This window comes from Mustelus asterias, chromosome 6 (assembly GCF_964213995.1).
Source record: "Mustelus asterias chromosome 6, sMusAst1.hap1.1, whole genome shotgun sequence".
NCBI classification, from domain to species: Eukaryota; Metazoa; Chordata; class Chondrichthyes; order Carcharhiniformes; family Triakidae; genus Mustelus; species Mustelus asterias.
In genome coordinates, this window is record NC_135806.1 from 66,165,953 (window position 1) to 66,181,946 (window position 15,994).

The 15,994-nt window shown below is 42.9% G+C and overlaps 1 protein-coding gene across 1 annotated transcript in view; it reads left to right on the plus strand.

Annotated features, from left to right (window-relative positions):
• The window catches only part of frmd3 (FERM domain containing 3), a 202,122-nt gene that overhangs the window by 48,526 nt on the left and 137,602 nt on the right, over positions 1 to 15,994 (plus strand). The window lies entirely within an intron of this gene.

Sequence of the window (15,994 nt, forward strand, 5' to 3'; positions counted from 1 at the left end):
TTCAGTGGCTTGACCTGTGACCTGGGGTCAGTTGAAAGTGGGACTGGGTCTGGGGGTGTGAACCGAATTGGAGATCTTCGCTTTCGAAGAGAGCACTATAAAGTCACTGACGCGGGTTCTTCCTGGGGCCCTGTTTCAGTTGGGGTGCTAGACTCTTCCTTTTTCATCTCAGAATCATTGTCTTCTTCACCTGGAGGAGCAGGTGTAGGGTTGGCTTCTGGTTGTGGTTCGTCACTGGCAGTGGTCGTCTCTATGGCTGGTAATGAGGCCTGAGTTGGCACAGACTCCCTACTCCTGAAATGGTGCAGATGCTTCCTCAAGTCTTTGCCCTGTACTTTTACTTTAAGACATGGGACCTGTCTTTTCTGTTATGATCCCAGGGACCCAACTGAGATCGTTTTTGAAGTTCCTCACATGGACTGGGTTGTCAGTTTTGAACGTTCTTTCTGTCCTTGCAGAATCATAATTTTTCTTTTGGTTCCCTTGTTGGGACTCTGCTCTCCTGCCAGATTTGGGAACTCGGCTTAGTCTTGTTTGAAGTCTCCATCCCATTAACGCTGGGGCAGTTCCTGTCATTATGTAAGGGGTAGTCCTGTAGTCTATTAAAAATCATGCCAGTTTGGTCTCTGTGCTGCAGGTTGTTTCTTCATGCTGAGCTTAAAAGTTTTCATTGCCCATTTAACCAATTCATTCAATGATGGGTGGATGGGGTGCTGTTAAATGTGTTTGAATCCATTGGAAAATATGAAGCTCTGAAACTTGGGTTGCTAGTAAAGGCAGTGCCATTGTCAGCATCCAGAACCTCCGGTATCCCGTGCGTGCAGAAACTTTGATGCAGTTTCTCAATCATGGCGTGAGAGATGGTGGAGCTCATGTGATGCATCTCCAACCATTTGGAGTGTGCATGCACCATAATCAAAAACATAAGACCTATAAAAGGCCCAGAAGTCCACAAGCATTCGCATCCATGGCCTACCAAGCCATTCCTACGGATGTAGGGAGGCTGTGGGGGTGGGGAGGGGAGTTTTTGTTTCTCTTGGCATGACTCACACTGACCAACTCTGTAATGTCTGCATCAAGACCGGGCCAGCATATAACTTGCCTTTTGATCTTTGAAATCCCAGGGTGGCAATGGTGTAATTCTATAAGCATTGGACACTGTCCTGGGCAAGGGACAACTACACGGGACCACCAGAAGATGATACCATCCTCATCACTGAGCTTGTCTTGCTTTCTTCTCCAAGTTGTGTTTCATTTTCTCTGATGGCTGCCTTCTGAATTCCCCCATATTAAATGTTTAATTTAGATAGGACTGAATCCTTTTGCGTCCAGGCCTTGATTTGCCTTGCAGGCACAGGCAAGGTGTCCAAAAAATTGAGAGTCATCATGACCTCTTCCACAGCTGGTAACAAAGCTGGGCTTTGGCCATTAGCAGATGATTCAGTGTATTGGCATTAGCTCTCCGGGTCCCAGGGCAGTGGTCTAGGAGGCATTCATAAGCCGTCATTAACAAAACCCAACTCTGATTCAGGATGGAGGCAATGGAGAGTATTGTTGTGTCTTTTTAAAAAAGTTCCAGCAATGGTTTATGGTCAGTAACAATGATGAAACGTCTACCGAAGATGTATTGATGGAATATTTTAACTCTGAAGACAACTGCCAACCCCTCTTTCTCGATTTGGGAATACCTCTGCTCAGTGTCCGTAAGGGTCCTAGTGCAATAGGCTTCTCTGTTCCATCTCTCCAGCGATGTGCCAATTGGAGATATGCATGGTTCATGTCCAATTTAGAGAATGTTTGGCTGCCTGTTAACCTGATATATAGGTCTTCAATTGAGGCATGGGATATCCATCAAATATAGAAACCCGATTGACGGTGAATTTATAGTCTCCACAAAGTCGGACCGACTTAACCTGTTTGAGGACAGGGACAACAGGTGCAGCCCACCCTGCAAATTGTACAGGTCTGATTACGCCCCGAATTTCCAGACATTCCAGATCAGACTACTTTTTCCAATAAGGTGTATGGAATTTCTCGCTGTAAAATACTTGGGCATAGTATTGGGGTTGACGTAAATCTTAGCTTTGGCTTCCCTTTTTCTTCTAAGTCTTTTCTGGAAGAATTCAAGGTAGTTATTGATGACTTTGCACAGTCCCCCATGCCCAGCCTGAAGATCTCCAGCCTGATGTGTTGTAATCAATCTCTCCCCGTGAGGCTAGATTCTTGCCTCGTACAGTGCGTGGGAGTCGAGCTGACTGCTGCCTTTAAGTCACTAGAGTTGCCATGGTGCCCTTAGTGGTTCGCCCGTGTAGGTGGCTAGCCTGGCCTTTTGTATCTTCTAAGCTCAGGAGCTGAATACCAGTCCGGAGGCGACCATAGGTCTGCTCCATGATAACTGAGATTGATATCCACTTCCATTTTTTTTGGGTGGCCATTTACTAACAACTCCACCATTATGGGGGCAACCTTTGTCATGGAGATGCGATTTAATTACATTGTTCCTGTTCTTGGTAGTGGGAACGCTTGCAAAGTATTGTACGGTACTGGTCTTGGCCTCTTTCTGAACCAGCATGCAATTTGACTGTCCCTATATTTTTTCCTTGGTTGTGGTCTTCTGCAGCACAGAAGAATCCCCTCAGTGAAACTCTCCCAACTACCCTCGCGACCCCCCATGGGACTCGCTGAACTCCGCAACTGTCTCCCACCCTACCGGCTACTCTCCCAACCCACACCAACTACCCCCAACATTCCCCTCATTAACCATGCCTGCCTTCTTGGTCATCCTCTTCACTCTGACTACCCCATGACTCCCCTGACTATACTCAACCATCCACTGGCTATCCAACCCTTACACTCACCATCTGACCCCCCACTGACCACCTGACCTCTGTCACTGATCACCCCTCCCTTTAACTATCTGACGGCCCCGACTACCCTCCCAATCTTGCAATGACCACTCACTCCCCCATTTAAACACCTCACCACTGACCACCCAACTTCCCTCCTCGCCCTCGACCCTCGTGCACTCGACAGAAGGCCTCGGGATCCGGCTGCATTTCAGTATTCTCACCAAGCTCTAGTTGGAAGGTTAGGTGAGAAAGGTGTGTCTACATTTTAGTGTAAGTAAACAGGAGTGGAGTGGCTGTCCAGTTGCGTTTGTCACTGCACTGAAGTTCTGGGTCATTATTTTGTGCCGCAGTATTCACAATATCAATATTCTCTTCAACTGGCATTTCATATACAAGTGAGGTCTGTTTTGACTTTAAACTGACTGGATTAGTGCCCGTCCTAGTGGCAAAGAGGCTCTTGCAATTTTGAGACTCATTGAGACCCAGATAAATGCGTCGTGGTCCATTTTGGTAGGTCAAATGGGTTGAAGGAGTACAATATAAAGGGAAAGACTCTTAGTACTGTAGAGGATCAGAAGGACCTTGGGGTCCGGGTCCATAGGACTCTAAAATCGGCCCCGCAGGTGGAGGAGGTGGTTAAGAAGGCGTATGGTGTGCTGGCCTTTATCAATTGAGGGATTGAGTTTAGGAGTCCGGGGATAATGATGCAGCTATATAAGACCCTCGTCAGACCCCACTTGGAGTACTATGCTCAGTTCTGGTCGCCTCACTATAGGAAGGATGTGGAAAAGATTGAAAGGGTGCAGAGGAGATTTACAAGGATGTTGCCTGGATTGAGTAGCATGCCTTATGAGGATAGGCTGAGGGAGCTCAGTCTTTTCTCCTTGGAGAGACGAAGGATGAGAGGAGACCTAATAGAGGTGTATAAGATGTTGAGAGGCATAGATCGGATGGACTCTCAGAGGCTTTTTCCCAGGGTGGAAATGTCTGCTACGAGAGGACACAGGTTTAAGGCGCTGGGGGGTAGGTACAGGGGAGATGTTAGGGGTAAGTTTTTCACACAGAGGGTGGTGGGCGAGTGGAATCGGCTGCCTTCAGTGGTGGTGGAGGCCAACTCAATGGGGTCTTTTAAGAGACTCCTGGATGAGTACATGGAGCTTAATAGGATGGAGGGTTATAGGTAGGTCTAGAAGGTATGGATGTGTTCGGCACAACTTGTGGGCCGAAGGGCCTGTTTGTGCTGTAGATTTTCTATGTTTCTATTCAGCCTCATTTAAATTTAGCGGTTGGAAATTTGGGCACCATTTCATGGATCTGGAGTCCAAATAAGGCAATGGTGGAAAACACTGGAGTATCGTTAATTTCATATGCTGGCCCACATTTGGGCAGGAGCATTGTTGGAAAAATGGAACCTTGGATAAACACATTCCTCAGTATTTTTCTAATCCCACTAAAGCAAAGTTGCCAGAAAACCAGCAGTGACAATGTGGAAGTCCTGGGTCTGTGGCTCATGTTGGCCTTGCATATATATGTGGATTCACTTACTTAAAATTGTCTCCTTAATTATTTGTGTTCTTATGATATGAAAGAACTGGTTTAGTTTATTTGCAGAGCTTTGATATGATTGATGTAGACAAGAAAAGTGGGACAACATATTCATAAAGTAACTTGTTTATATATTTAATTATGAGCACTCTTTATGAGCGCTATGTATCTTTCATTAATTGTTTATATGTGTTAAGTTCATCTGAGATTCGCACCAAAAAATTAAACAGAATATTAGATTTTGACACTTGAAAACTTAACGCAACTTTTGCTGACGGAACTACGTTTTAATTATGTCCACAAGTACGTCACTTCTTAATTTTAATCTAACTCACCAGGTAGCATAGTCAAGAGGTCAAGTGGAATATCAGTTTACACTTGGCCCAATAATAACATTCACAAACTTTGGGGGGTAAAATCAAATGGATATAAATCCAGTGTTGCATCCAATACTGTCAGTTTTGAGATGACAAACAATGTCTCTGTCTATCCAATATTAGACTTTCAAAAGGTGTTTGATAAAGTACCACACGATAATCTTGATAGCAACATTGAAACCCATGGGATTACAGGAGCAGTGATTCCATGGATATGCAATTGGCTCAGGGACAGAAAGCAGAGGATGCTGCTGAATGGTTGTTTTTCAGGTTGGAGGGAAACGTCGAGTGGTGTTCCCCAGGGATTACTGATGGTACTTCTCTTTTTGATGTTCATTAAAGATCTGGATGGATTGCAAAAGTAACATGGTGGTTATATTACTGGACTAAAAATCTAGAGACATGGGGATGAACTTTATGGGGGGATGTATTCCTTCCCCTATCCATTAATTGGCCACTTAAGGACCACAATAGGCTTATAGGCAGGTAGGCTGCCTGGCACCTTACTAGACCCCCGTAATATGAGAAATAGGTCAGGGGTGGGCAGGAAGGTGCTCGGTTGACCATCCACTTTATTTTATGTGTCCCCCTCACCTCAAAATACATTGGCAGAGGATACTGTAGAATTTAAATTCATTCAATTAAATAAATAAGTAATGAATAAAGCATCAATAATGGTGATCATATAACTGCTGAATTGTAAAAATCCATCTGGTTCACTGATGTCCAATAGGCAAGGAAATCTCCACCCTCATCTGAATGTGACTCCGGATCACAGCAACATTGTTGATGGTTAACTGTCCTTTGAAATGGCCATCTAAGCTTCAAAGAAGGCCACCACCACCATCCCAACTTTGGATGGGCAATAAATGTCTTGCCAGTGAATAATCAAATATTGGCATAATTTTAAAGTTTGTAGATGAAATGAAACTCAAAACGGTAGCACAGGTTGAACAAGATAGTAGCAAACTACCCATGGCACCATCATTCAGAAAGCAGGAGTGAAACAAATCATAGTTGTAGTAGGAGACAGCATAGTTGAGGGGCACAGATAGTGTTTTCTTCAGCTGAGAACTTGAGTCCCAAAGGCTGTGTTGCCTGCCTGATGCCAGGATTAAGGACATCTCTTCATGGCTGAAGAGAAAGTCGAAGGGGAAGTATCCAGTTGTCGTGATGCACATGCGAAACAATGACATTGGTAGGACAAAGAAAGTGGTTCTGCTGAGGGAATATGAGCAGCTCGGACCTAAATTATAAAGAAGAACTGTAAAGATAATCTCTGGATGAATAAATTGGTATAAAATCAGAGAGAGTAGAATGCATGACTCAAAGATTGGTTTGGGAGAAGTAGATTTTGATTATTGCAGCACTGACTGCAGCACTGGGGAAAGAGGGAGCTGTATCACAGGGATGGTCTTCACCAGAATTGCATTGGGACTGATGTCTATGTGCGCAAATCATCCACGATAAGATGGATGAATGAATAGCACAAATAGAGATAAATAATTTAAATCTAAGCACCATTCCAGAGAAACCAGCTGACCAAGGCTGGGAAATAAATATTCTAGGGTACACAACATTTCGCAAAGACAGACAACATGGAAACGGAGGAGAGGCAATAAAGGATGACATAAGAGCATTAGTGATAAGGATCTTGGCTCAGAAAATCAGGAAGTAGGTGGAGATTAGGAATAACAAGGGCCAAAAAATGCTGTTGGGAATAGTTTATATTCTGCATAACAGTAATTATACTGTTGGAAAGAGCATTGAACTGTTGGAATCTGCATAACAGTAATTATACTGTTGGAAAGAGCATTGAACAAGAAAAGCCATGTAATATTTGTGGGGAACCTTCAAATTGGCAAAGGTAATCTGGAAGATTAGTTGAATCCTTCCTTTACAGTTTCCTGGAGCAATATCTTATGAAACCATCTAGCGATAAAACTATTTTTGATCTAGTACTGTGGAATTGGGCAGCTTTAAGCAGTAATATCATTGTAAAAGACCATTTGGGAAAGAGTCGTCATAATGCAATTGCATTCCAAATTCAGTCTGAAAATGACATACTCTAATCGCAAACAATCTTAAACTGGCTAAGGTTGATTCCATACTTAGACTCAAATGTATGGTGCTAAAGAGTGGGAAACAATTCAAACTATTCACCGAAAGTATATTCCATTGAAAACAAATGTTCAATGAGAAAGATCCATCCATGGTTACTCACGAAGTTAAGGATAGTATTAGATTAAAAGTAGAAGCTTATAATGTTGCAAAGAATACTAGCAAATTTGAGGATTAGGAGTGCTTTAGAAACCAAAAAATGGTCACCAAAAATAGAATATGAGAGTAAACTAGCCAGTAATATAAAAACGGATTGTAAGGGTTTTTACAAGTATATAAGAGAGAGCTGAAGTAAACATTGATCCAATGACATTGACAGGAGAGATTATCATGGGAAAGGAGGAAATGGCAGAGACATTGAATAAATATTTTGCACCCATCTCCACCAGAGGAGAGACAAGTTACATAGCAGAAATAGAAGCTAATTTAGAGCTAATAAGAGTGAAGAAATTAAGGTAATTAATATCAGCAGATAAAAAGTATGGGAGAAACACAAGGGATTAAAAGTGCAGTGGGAGACTGGGAGATCGCCTTCCTACTGCCACAGACACCGGGGCACCCTTCCCCCCCGCAATTGTTGGAATGTTCCCCCAAACCCTTCCTGACATGGGGCACTGGCATCGGGGCCCTCCCAATGTGTTCCCCTGCCTGACCCCCGACATGGCCCCCTTCATGATGTACCCCTGCAAAAACTCCCTGCATAGCTCCGTCACACTGGCGGTGCCCAGTTGGCACCACTAGGGTGTTCAGTGGCCATTGCCAGTGTGCCAGATTGGCTCTGCCAGGTGGGCACTGCCTGATGGGCACCGCCTAGTTATGCCACTAACCACCCAGGGGCTTCAATGGCCTTTGAGCCCCCCAGTGTGACCATCACGCCAGGTCTACACTAGTGGAGACCAGTAGTGATTCTCGCCATTATCGTGCTGCGCCCAAAGGCCAGAGATTTCTGTGCACTGGGATTTGAATGAGCTATTTATATTTTAATGCGACTTTAAATTTGCTAATCGGCCTCATGCCCTTTCTGGGCACCATCAGGTTCATGTCATTAAGAAGGGGCCTGGAAACTCTCAAATTGTTAGGCTCAGGGCTGGAAACAAATTTTTAGGCCCGCACGCTATTCTCCAGGATTGGTGTAGTCTGCTAAACGCATGGCGAGGTCAGAGAATCGCCCCCATTGTTTTCCTTGACTGGGAAATCTAGAACAAGGGGGCATTGTTTCAGGATAAGGAACCGATCATTTAGGACTGACATGAGGAGAAATTTCTCCACTCGAGGGTTGTGAATCCTTGGAAATTTCCACTGAGAGGGTTGTTGGTGAATCATCATTGAATATGCAGGTTTTTAAGACTGAGGTAGATTTTTGGTGTCTCAAGGAATCAAATGATAGGGGGAGTGAGCATGGACGTGGAGTTGAAATCAAGGTCAGCCATTATCATATTGAATGGTGCAGCAGGCTCCATGCACCATGTGCTCTTCTCCTGCTCCTCTTTCTTATGTTCTTACTTCACAAAACCATAGACGTGTTGGTGCAGTGAGCAGATACATGGCAGATGGAGTCTAACCACAAAAACCTAAAGTAATACATTTTGATAGGAAGAATGAGGAGAGACATTATGAACTTAATGTACAATTTCAAAGGGGTACAGACAAAATGAGGCCTGGGGTGTATGTGCCAAGTCTCTGAAAGCAGCAGGGCAAGTTGTGAAGGCTATCAAAAAAGCATATGGGATCAAGCAGCATCTGTGGGAAAGAGACAATTAACATTTCAGGCCCCTTCAGATTTCTTTTATTTATCAGGTTAATTAAGGTGTCAACTCATTGATGCATCATATTGGTTCATGAGCCAGCGTGTGTTCTGTTGTGGACCATTATGCTGCAGCATGCCTTTATGCCAGTAATTTATAACAAGCAAATTACTGATCTGAGACTGTGTTAATTATGAATGTTGCTAAGTGAAGTACAGATGCCCGAGAGAAAATTACTCACTTCACCTCCTCTGCTGCAGAGTGAAAAAGAATTAAGAGAACTGATGGATAAAGTTTTTGCTGGCTCTATTCCCAATGGGACTAATTGCAAGGGTGCCATTCTGCAGACTTGTTGAACCCGCTACTATTTCCGGGATTTCCCAATAGTAATGGCAGTAGACATTGGCTTTAACCAACTAAAGATGGACAGGTGTTTTCACGTGATACACTAAAGACGGGAGAATGAAGTAGAATGTTTGGCCTGTCATTATTTCGATAGTGAAATTGGAGACTCTGTTCTTGGTGTGCGGCTGGATTTAAAATTTATATAATGCCCCACACATCCAATCACATTCCACCTCCTTGAAAATTTAAAAAATATATTTTTCTTCAAATGACAATTTTCTCCCTCCACAAAGGCAGTGCCTCTGTCACAGGTGTCACACCCAATTAAAGTGTATACATTAAGATGCACCCCCACCCTGGGAAATCAGACATGTTAATGGCACAATCATGGAGTGCCAGAAGGTGCTACGGTTGTGGTGGGATTAAACCTAATAGGAATGTCTCATCCTTTTCATTTAAAAATGGTAAACCTTTCTCATAAAACTGTGATAACAAGGGACCGGAGTAATTTGAGAGAGCAAAACTTAGCTAACCTTTTCGTTTCCCTCGTCCAAAGATCCCAACATCAATTCTAAAACATTTTCTGATACCTTGACTGAGATCATCCACCTCAGCACAGATTGGGAATTGAACACAATGAAGTCTTAATTTGTGCAGCCAATCAGTGCAATCACTGAGCAACTGATGGGGCTGGACTTCAGGGGGCGCAGTATTCCCTACCCCCTCCCCATATCTAGACTAAAAGATCATAGGGAATCGGTGTTTTTTTTGGTGGGCTGATTTTACCCTGGGAGCAGTGCTATTGTCTAAGGTTTAAATTTATATTCCAATCTGATTTGACTAGCAGTCCTGTAGTCCCAGCAGCACCAGAATCCTGTGGTAGCCACTGCTGGGACTTCAGGTAGTCCCTGAAAGAGGGGAGGTTATGGGGTCAAACTTCAAGATAAGCCTGGGGTATTGTTGGGGCCTGCCATCCTGGTTGGGGGATGGTATTACTATGTGTGTGCTGTTGTCCCATGGCACAGGGGACCCACAAACCGTACTACCCTGCTATTGCCTGTCACCAGCCCATGTAGTAAAAGCTGCTGGGCTATCCACCTGGGTGTGGGACAACCCCCTTCCCCGCCCACTGTGAAATAGGAGATGGGTCAGGTGAACAAAAACTTATGGTTGTAAAGATTTGATGATGTCCTTTTGATCTGTTTTTGAAGATTCATTAATTATAAGATCTTAATTTGGGGAAGCATAGAGGGATATTTTGGTGTCAATGCCAGTGGGTAATTTACAAAATTTTGAAGCATATGTGTATTAATTTGAGCAAGGATTTTAGAAATAGGAAGTGTAAAGATGGTGTTTAAGACATGTTTGCGTTATTTAATAAAATGAAAGATAAAAAGTATTATTAACTTGCTTTTGTAGAAGCAAGGTGTTGTTCGATCCATTATTTGTCTGGGCTTCCTAGCTCACCACCTTGTTTTAGGATTCACAAAACTGAACTCAGAAGGATACCTACAGAGGGGAGGAAAAGTTAGTTTTTTGTCGTGCACTTGTAGCTTTTCTTGTTATTGCTAATTTTACCTCCACCATTTCTTAAATCTTGAGCTCCGAATTTAACCCTGTCAATAAGGAAAACAGTGGATGCAGGGCTGGTGTTTTAAAATGACAGGTTCCTGAATTCCTGCAGCACTTGTGCCATTCATCATTTGAACCCTTGGGTTTTCAGGTCTGTTGAGGCTGGGGCATCGTAGATATTTAAATATTGATGAAATAACTAAAAATGAATTGTGACAATGAAATACAAGAATCCTATACAATCCTGAGCTGTCAGTGAAAGCTGGCATTTAGCATGATCACAAGTACAAAAGGTACATTTCCTTCATTTTGAAGGCTTCTATGTGGATCTGGAGTGCTGCTTTAAGCTCCACAAAAAATCCTTGGGTCCCCTCCCATCCTGTTTCTCTGCCTCAAGTGTCTAAATCTCCCACATCACCAATCTTGATGGTGACTGTTTCTTTGAGACCCCCAATGCAGTCATGCAATCTTATGCTCCTGCTCCTGATTTTGGATGAAGTCAGCATCTATAACTTGGGAGTAACAATTGCCTCTGCCTCATTGTGCCATTGTGGGTCCTTCCATGTTGCTTTGACCACATACCCTTGTACCCCAGGTTCGACCCGAACAGGCGCCGGAGTGTGGTGACTAGGGGAATTTCACAGTAACTTCATTGCAGTATTAATGTAAGCCTTACTTGTGACTAATAAATAAACTTCACTTTACTTTAGGCTACAATTGGGATTTTGTTCTCTGGATGTTACAGTGCAATGCTGCACTGAGCAAGTGAAAACATTTTTGATGATTTTAATGACTCAACCTTTCTCTGTATGCACATGTTGGCTTTGCATTTTATCATTATTCCTTTATCAACTATGCACTGTGGTAAATTAAACCCTAAAGGACAGCCAATGCCTTGACAACATTTTGATATTGCTAGGTACATCATCACATCAATCCGCTGAAGGGTCTGACGTTTATTTGTATACCTGTATGCAGCGTTTTCTGGTAATTTAATACATGACATAAACAATGAACGTTGCTCTCTGGATGCAGAACTGATTGCAGAGCAAACAGATTCTACTTGAGGCAGCTTAATTAGGTTGTCATCAGCTCTGACGAAGGGTTGTCCAGACTCTACGTTAGCTCTATTCTCTCTCCACAGGTGCTGCCAGACCTACTGAGATTTTCCAGCATTTTCTGTTTTTGTTTCAGATTCCAGCATCCGCAGTATTTTGCTTTTAATTTAATTAGGTTTATACCTTGCATAATTCAGCTGGGTCTGTTTGTTGAATTAACATCGTATTTAGTGGGTTTCCTTTCTACTGGAATTAACATCAGTGATCTTAATGTACAGCACGGAATTTTATGTATGTTCATGTTAAACAACTTCATTTACAACTGAAACAACATTGACATTAATTGCACAAATACTTGCAAGAAACCATTTAGAATACATTTTGTCTTTTCAGTCAATGCTTGTTACCAATAAGTCTTTTTAAAGCCCACAATTTTGCCATTCATTTCAGTGAAGTGGCATTATAAAGGAAGTTTTCATTGGATTATTGATTTTCTGTTCTTTTACATAACGGACAGTTCTAGTTTCTTCCTCACCTCCTACTTCCATAATCTGTTCTTGGGATATCATTCAAAAATGTTACAGCACCAAAGAAAAGCTCCAGCAGACAAATGCAAATTGATTATTTGTGGAACAACATGAAGGCTGGAGTGAGAGAGTATGGCACTTCTCATTGGCACATATTTTTAAATCGGTATCATTTAAACCTGTGGGTACGCTATGTTTGAATCACATTCATCATTATTTTAAAATGCTAAAAGGTCTCCTATGGGCAGGAGTAGACTGAGTTCTCAGGTGGGGCACAGTTATGAATACATTATAACATTATTGACAAATTATAAATCAATTAACCATTTCCAATAACTTGCCTGAGGTGGGTTCACAAGATCTTCTGAGCATAAAATAAGGAACCATGGGAACCATCTTTATGTATGTCAAGAGTGGAAGAACTGGTTTAGATCATTGGATCATGAGATGAGCATTCTCCTATTAGTGTGTAGGTTGATTTGAACAAACTTCGGGGGCAGTTGAATATTGAGAATGGTTAGTACTGGGACTGGTTTGGTGATGGTTTCACTGCCAGTTGAAATCCCAGGAAGGTGTAGTGCTTCTCAGAGGCAGTCTAGTTTCACTGTCGGCGTGAGACATTAAAGTTGTGATCTTTTTCTGCACCAGAATCAATCTAGTGAACCTCTTCTGAACCGCCTCCAGTGTCACCACACCCTTCCTAGAATATTTTAAAAACTCTGCCTTTCTCCAGCTCTCGATCTTGCTCTATCTGCTGTGACTCCATCTTCATTTTACATCCTTTTTGTTTTAACCAAAGTAGTTATGCCAACAATTCAGCCTTGAGTTCTGCTGAAATTTATGAACTGTGTAGGCTTGACTCTGTTTATAATGCTGTCAGCTTTCTGTTATCCTACATGTATCTATCATAATATTATTCATTCTTAGTGAGACCTGTCACTTTTAGTACTTTATCATTCACCAACAACTTCAGTCCAATCAGTATAAAGGCTCTTATGTGCTTACTTGTCTTGTATATTGTTGCAGTAAAATTCTATTGTAAATATTACTTTTTTGTATTACAGTGCATTTTAATGTAAATTCCATTCAAACACTTTAGAAAAATGCACAATTTGCTTGAACTGCTGAAAATGCATTCAATTATTACACTCTAAAATTCTCCATCCATTTGTTTTAGTATTTGCCCCACAAATTTAACTGCAGAAAGTGCAAAATTAATATAATATTCTTATTCATATAAAGAATTTAGTTACTTTCCCCAGTGCCTCAATCCCATATCTAGTGCATATAAAATCCAAAATGATTTCAGGTTTAGTAAATAACTGTGGCTCGAGCTGAGTTTTCTTAGACACATCTGTTCAATTCATTGAAAGTCAATTCTGGGTGGCACGATAGCACAGTGGTTAGCACTGCTGCTTCACAGCTCCAGGGACCTGGGTTCGATTCCCGGCTTGGGTCACTGTCTGTGTGGAGTTTGTACATTCTCCTTGTGTCTGCGTGGGTTTCCTCCGGGTGCTCCGGTTTCCTCCCATAGTCTAAAGATGTGCGGGTTAGGTTGATTGGCCATGCTAAAGTTGCTCCTTAGTGTCCTGAGATGTGTAAATTAGAGGGATTAGTGGGTAAATATGTAGGGCCTGGGTGGGATTGTGGTCGGTGTAGACTCGATGGGCCCAATGGCCTCTTTCTGCACTATAGGGTTTCTATGATGAAAAGGAAATTAGTTTTTTTCTTCTTGTAACCAGCAACATTAACGTTTATGCAAATAAAAGCAAATTTGATATACAATTTCTGTTGCGCTTGTTTAGCTCCAAAGACAAACAGCACCCGCTCGCTCATTCTTGCAAGATACTCGCATAAGAAAAAATGATTACAGAAGAGGTATAATGAACTTGTGTTTTTCAAGAGTCCAAAAATTCACTATTACTCCTGGTCTTCATGATGGTAGCTGGAAACATTGCAGGCCTGAGGATTCTCTTTGGCTTCACTGAAGAAAATGAATGTTGGAAGTTTTGGTGATGAATTCATACTGTCTTATACCTGGCAACAGTAAGTTTCTATCTTTGCTCCAGCTGAGGGTATAGTTATGTCCCTGTAGTGAAAAAATCTGATTTGGTTCTGAAAATCAGTAGCTGTAAGAATAGCTACCGCATCTTTGCCTATTAGGATTCTAAATGGGATCCACTCCTTTTGATGTGATGGCTCTCTTTCCAGGTCTCTGCTCCCAGACAAGACTGACCTGGACTGCTGCTCAAGATGCAAGGCATTTTTTTAACCAAAAGCTGGTTTCTGCCATGTGGCCATAGTATTGGTGTTCCCATTATCCACACAAATGGTCTCTGACATTGTCAGCATTGACACAACAGAGGTTTGAATCTTGGCCATCTGCACCTTCTCACATAGAATGCATAGAATCCCTTCAGTGCAGAAGGAGGCCATTCGGCCCATCGAGTCTGCACCAACAATAATCCCACCTAGGCCCTAGCCCAGTAACCCCACATATTTACCCTGCTAATCCCTCTAATTTACGCATCCCAGGACACTAAGGGGCAATTTAGCATGGCCAATGCACCTAACCTGTGAGAGGGTGGGTTTCCTCACAACCAGAATTTCAGTCTGCAGCCTCTAAGTTTGTGCAACTAATATACATTAGTTTCTGTAGACATTTAGGTAATAATAACTGGTAAGTCCTCTTGGGAAATCTGTCGCATTTTTAATGCCTTCACAAGGGAATGTCTACAAGGTTGTTTATATGTTAATGTCCTGAGCATACAAACAGGCTATTTCCAACCTTGGCAGTCTCACGTAGATAAGGTCACTGTAATAATCTCGCCAAGGCCAGTCTTCCATCACCATAATCTTTTATTCACTAAATGAAGAAGGGCCGCATTCACAGCTTACAGCGCACAAGTCAGAGCCCAGAGACCTACAGAATACCAGTCTGGATTGAGGCTGGGTTTTAAGACCCCACAGCTCGTTTCCCATTGGGTGAGCCCCTGCTCACTCAATAGGAGGGGATTCATGCTCCACAAAGCCCACGGGAAGATCTCTTGACAATCCCTTGTGTCCTCTGTGGCCTGGCCACCGTAACATTTGCCACCGTAACATCCCACCCCCCCCCCCCCCCACCTTCCCCCCATCATTTCTCCCCTATCATCCCTGCTACAAGAAGGCCATTTCTGCCGCTTGGCGATTGGTCTGAGTTCAGTCAAAGGTGGGACTGGTAGTGTGAACCAAATTGGGGACATTCATTTCTGGAGGGAGTGTTGCAAAGCCACTGATGTGGACTCCTCCTTGTGTTCAGCTTCAGTTGGGCACCAGCTTCCTCTGCTTCCACGTCAGAGCCTGTATCCTCATTATCTAAATGGGCAGACGCTGGGTTGGCTTCAAGCTGTCACCCGACACTGGTGGCGGCCACTGCCATAGCCATTAATGTGGCCCGAGAGAGACTCCCTACCTCTGAGGTGGTCCAGGTGTTTCCTCACAACTTTGCCTGGACTTTTATTTTGTAAGACACTGGCCCCGTTTTCTCATTATGATCCGAGGGACCCAGCAGGGACCATCTCTGAAGTTCCTCACATCAACCAGGTTGTCTGTTTTGAATGTTCTTTCTGTTCTTGCAGAAACATAATTTTTTTTCTGGTTTTCTTGTTCCTTTTTCTCCACCCTCCACGCCAGGTTTAGGAAGAGTAGGCTTAGTCTCGTCCAAAGCCACCATCCCATCCCCGTCACCGATGTAATGATCTCGCCAAGGCCAGTCTTCCATCACCATAACTCAGTATTTACAAAATGGAAAAGTGCCGCATTCATGGTTTGCAGGACACGACCGACAGAATAATGGTCTGGGTTGAGGCAGCA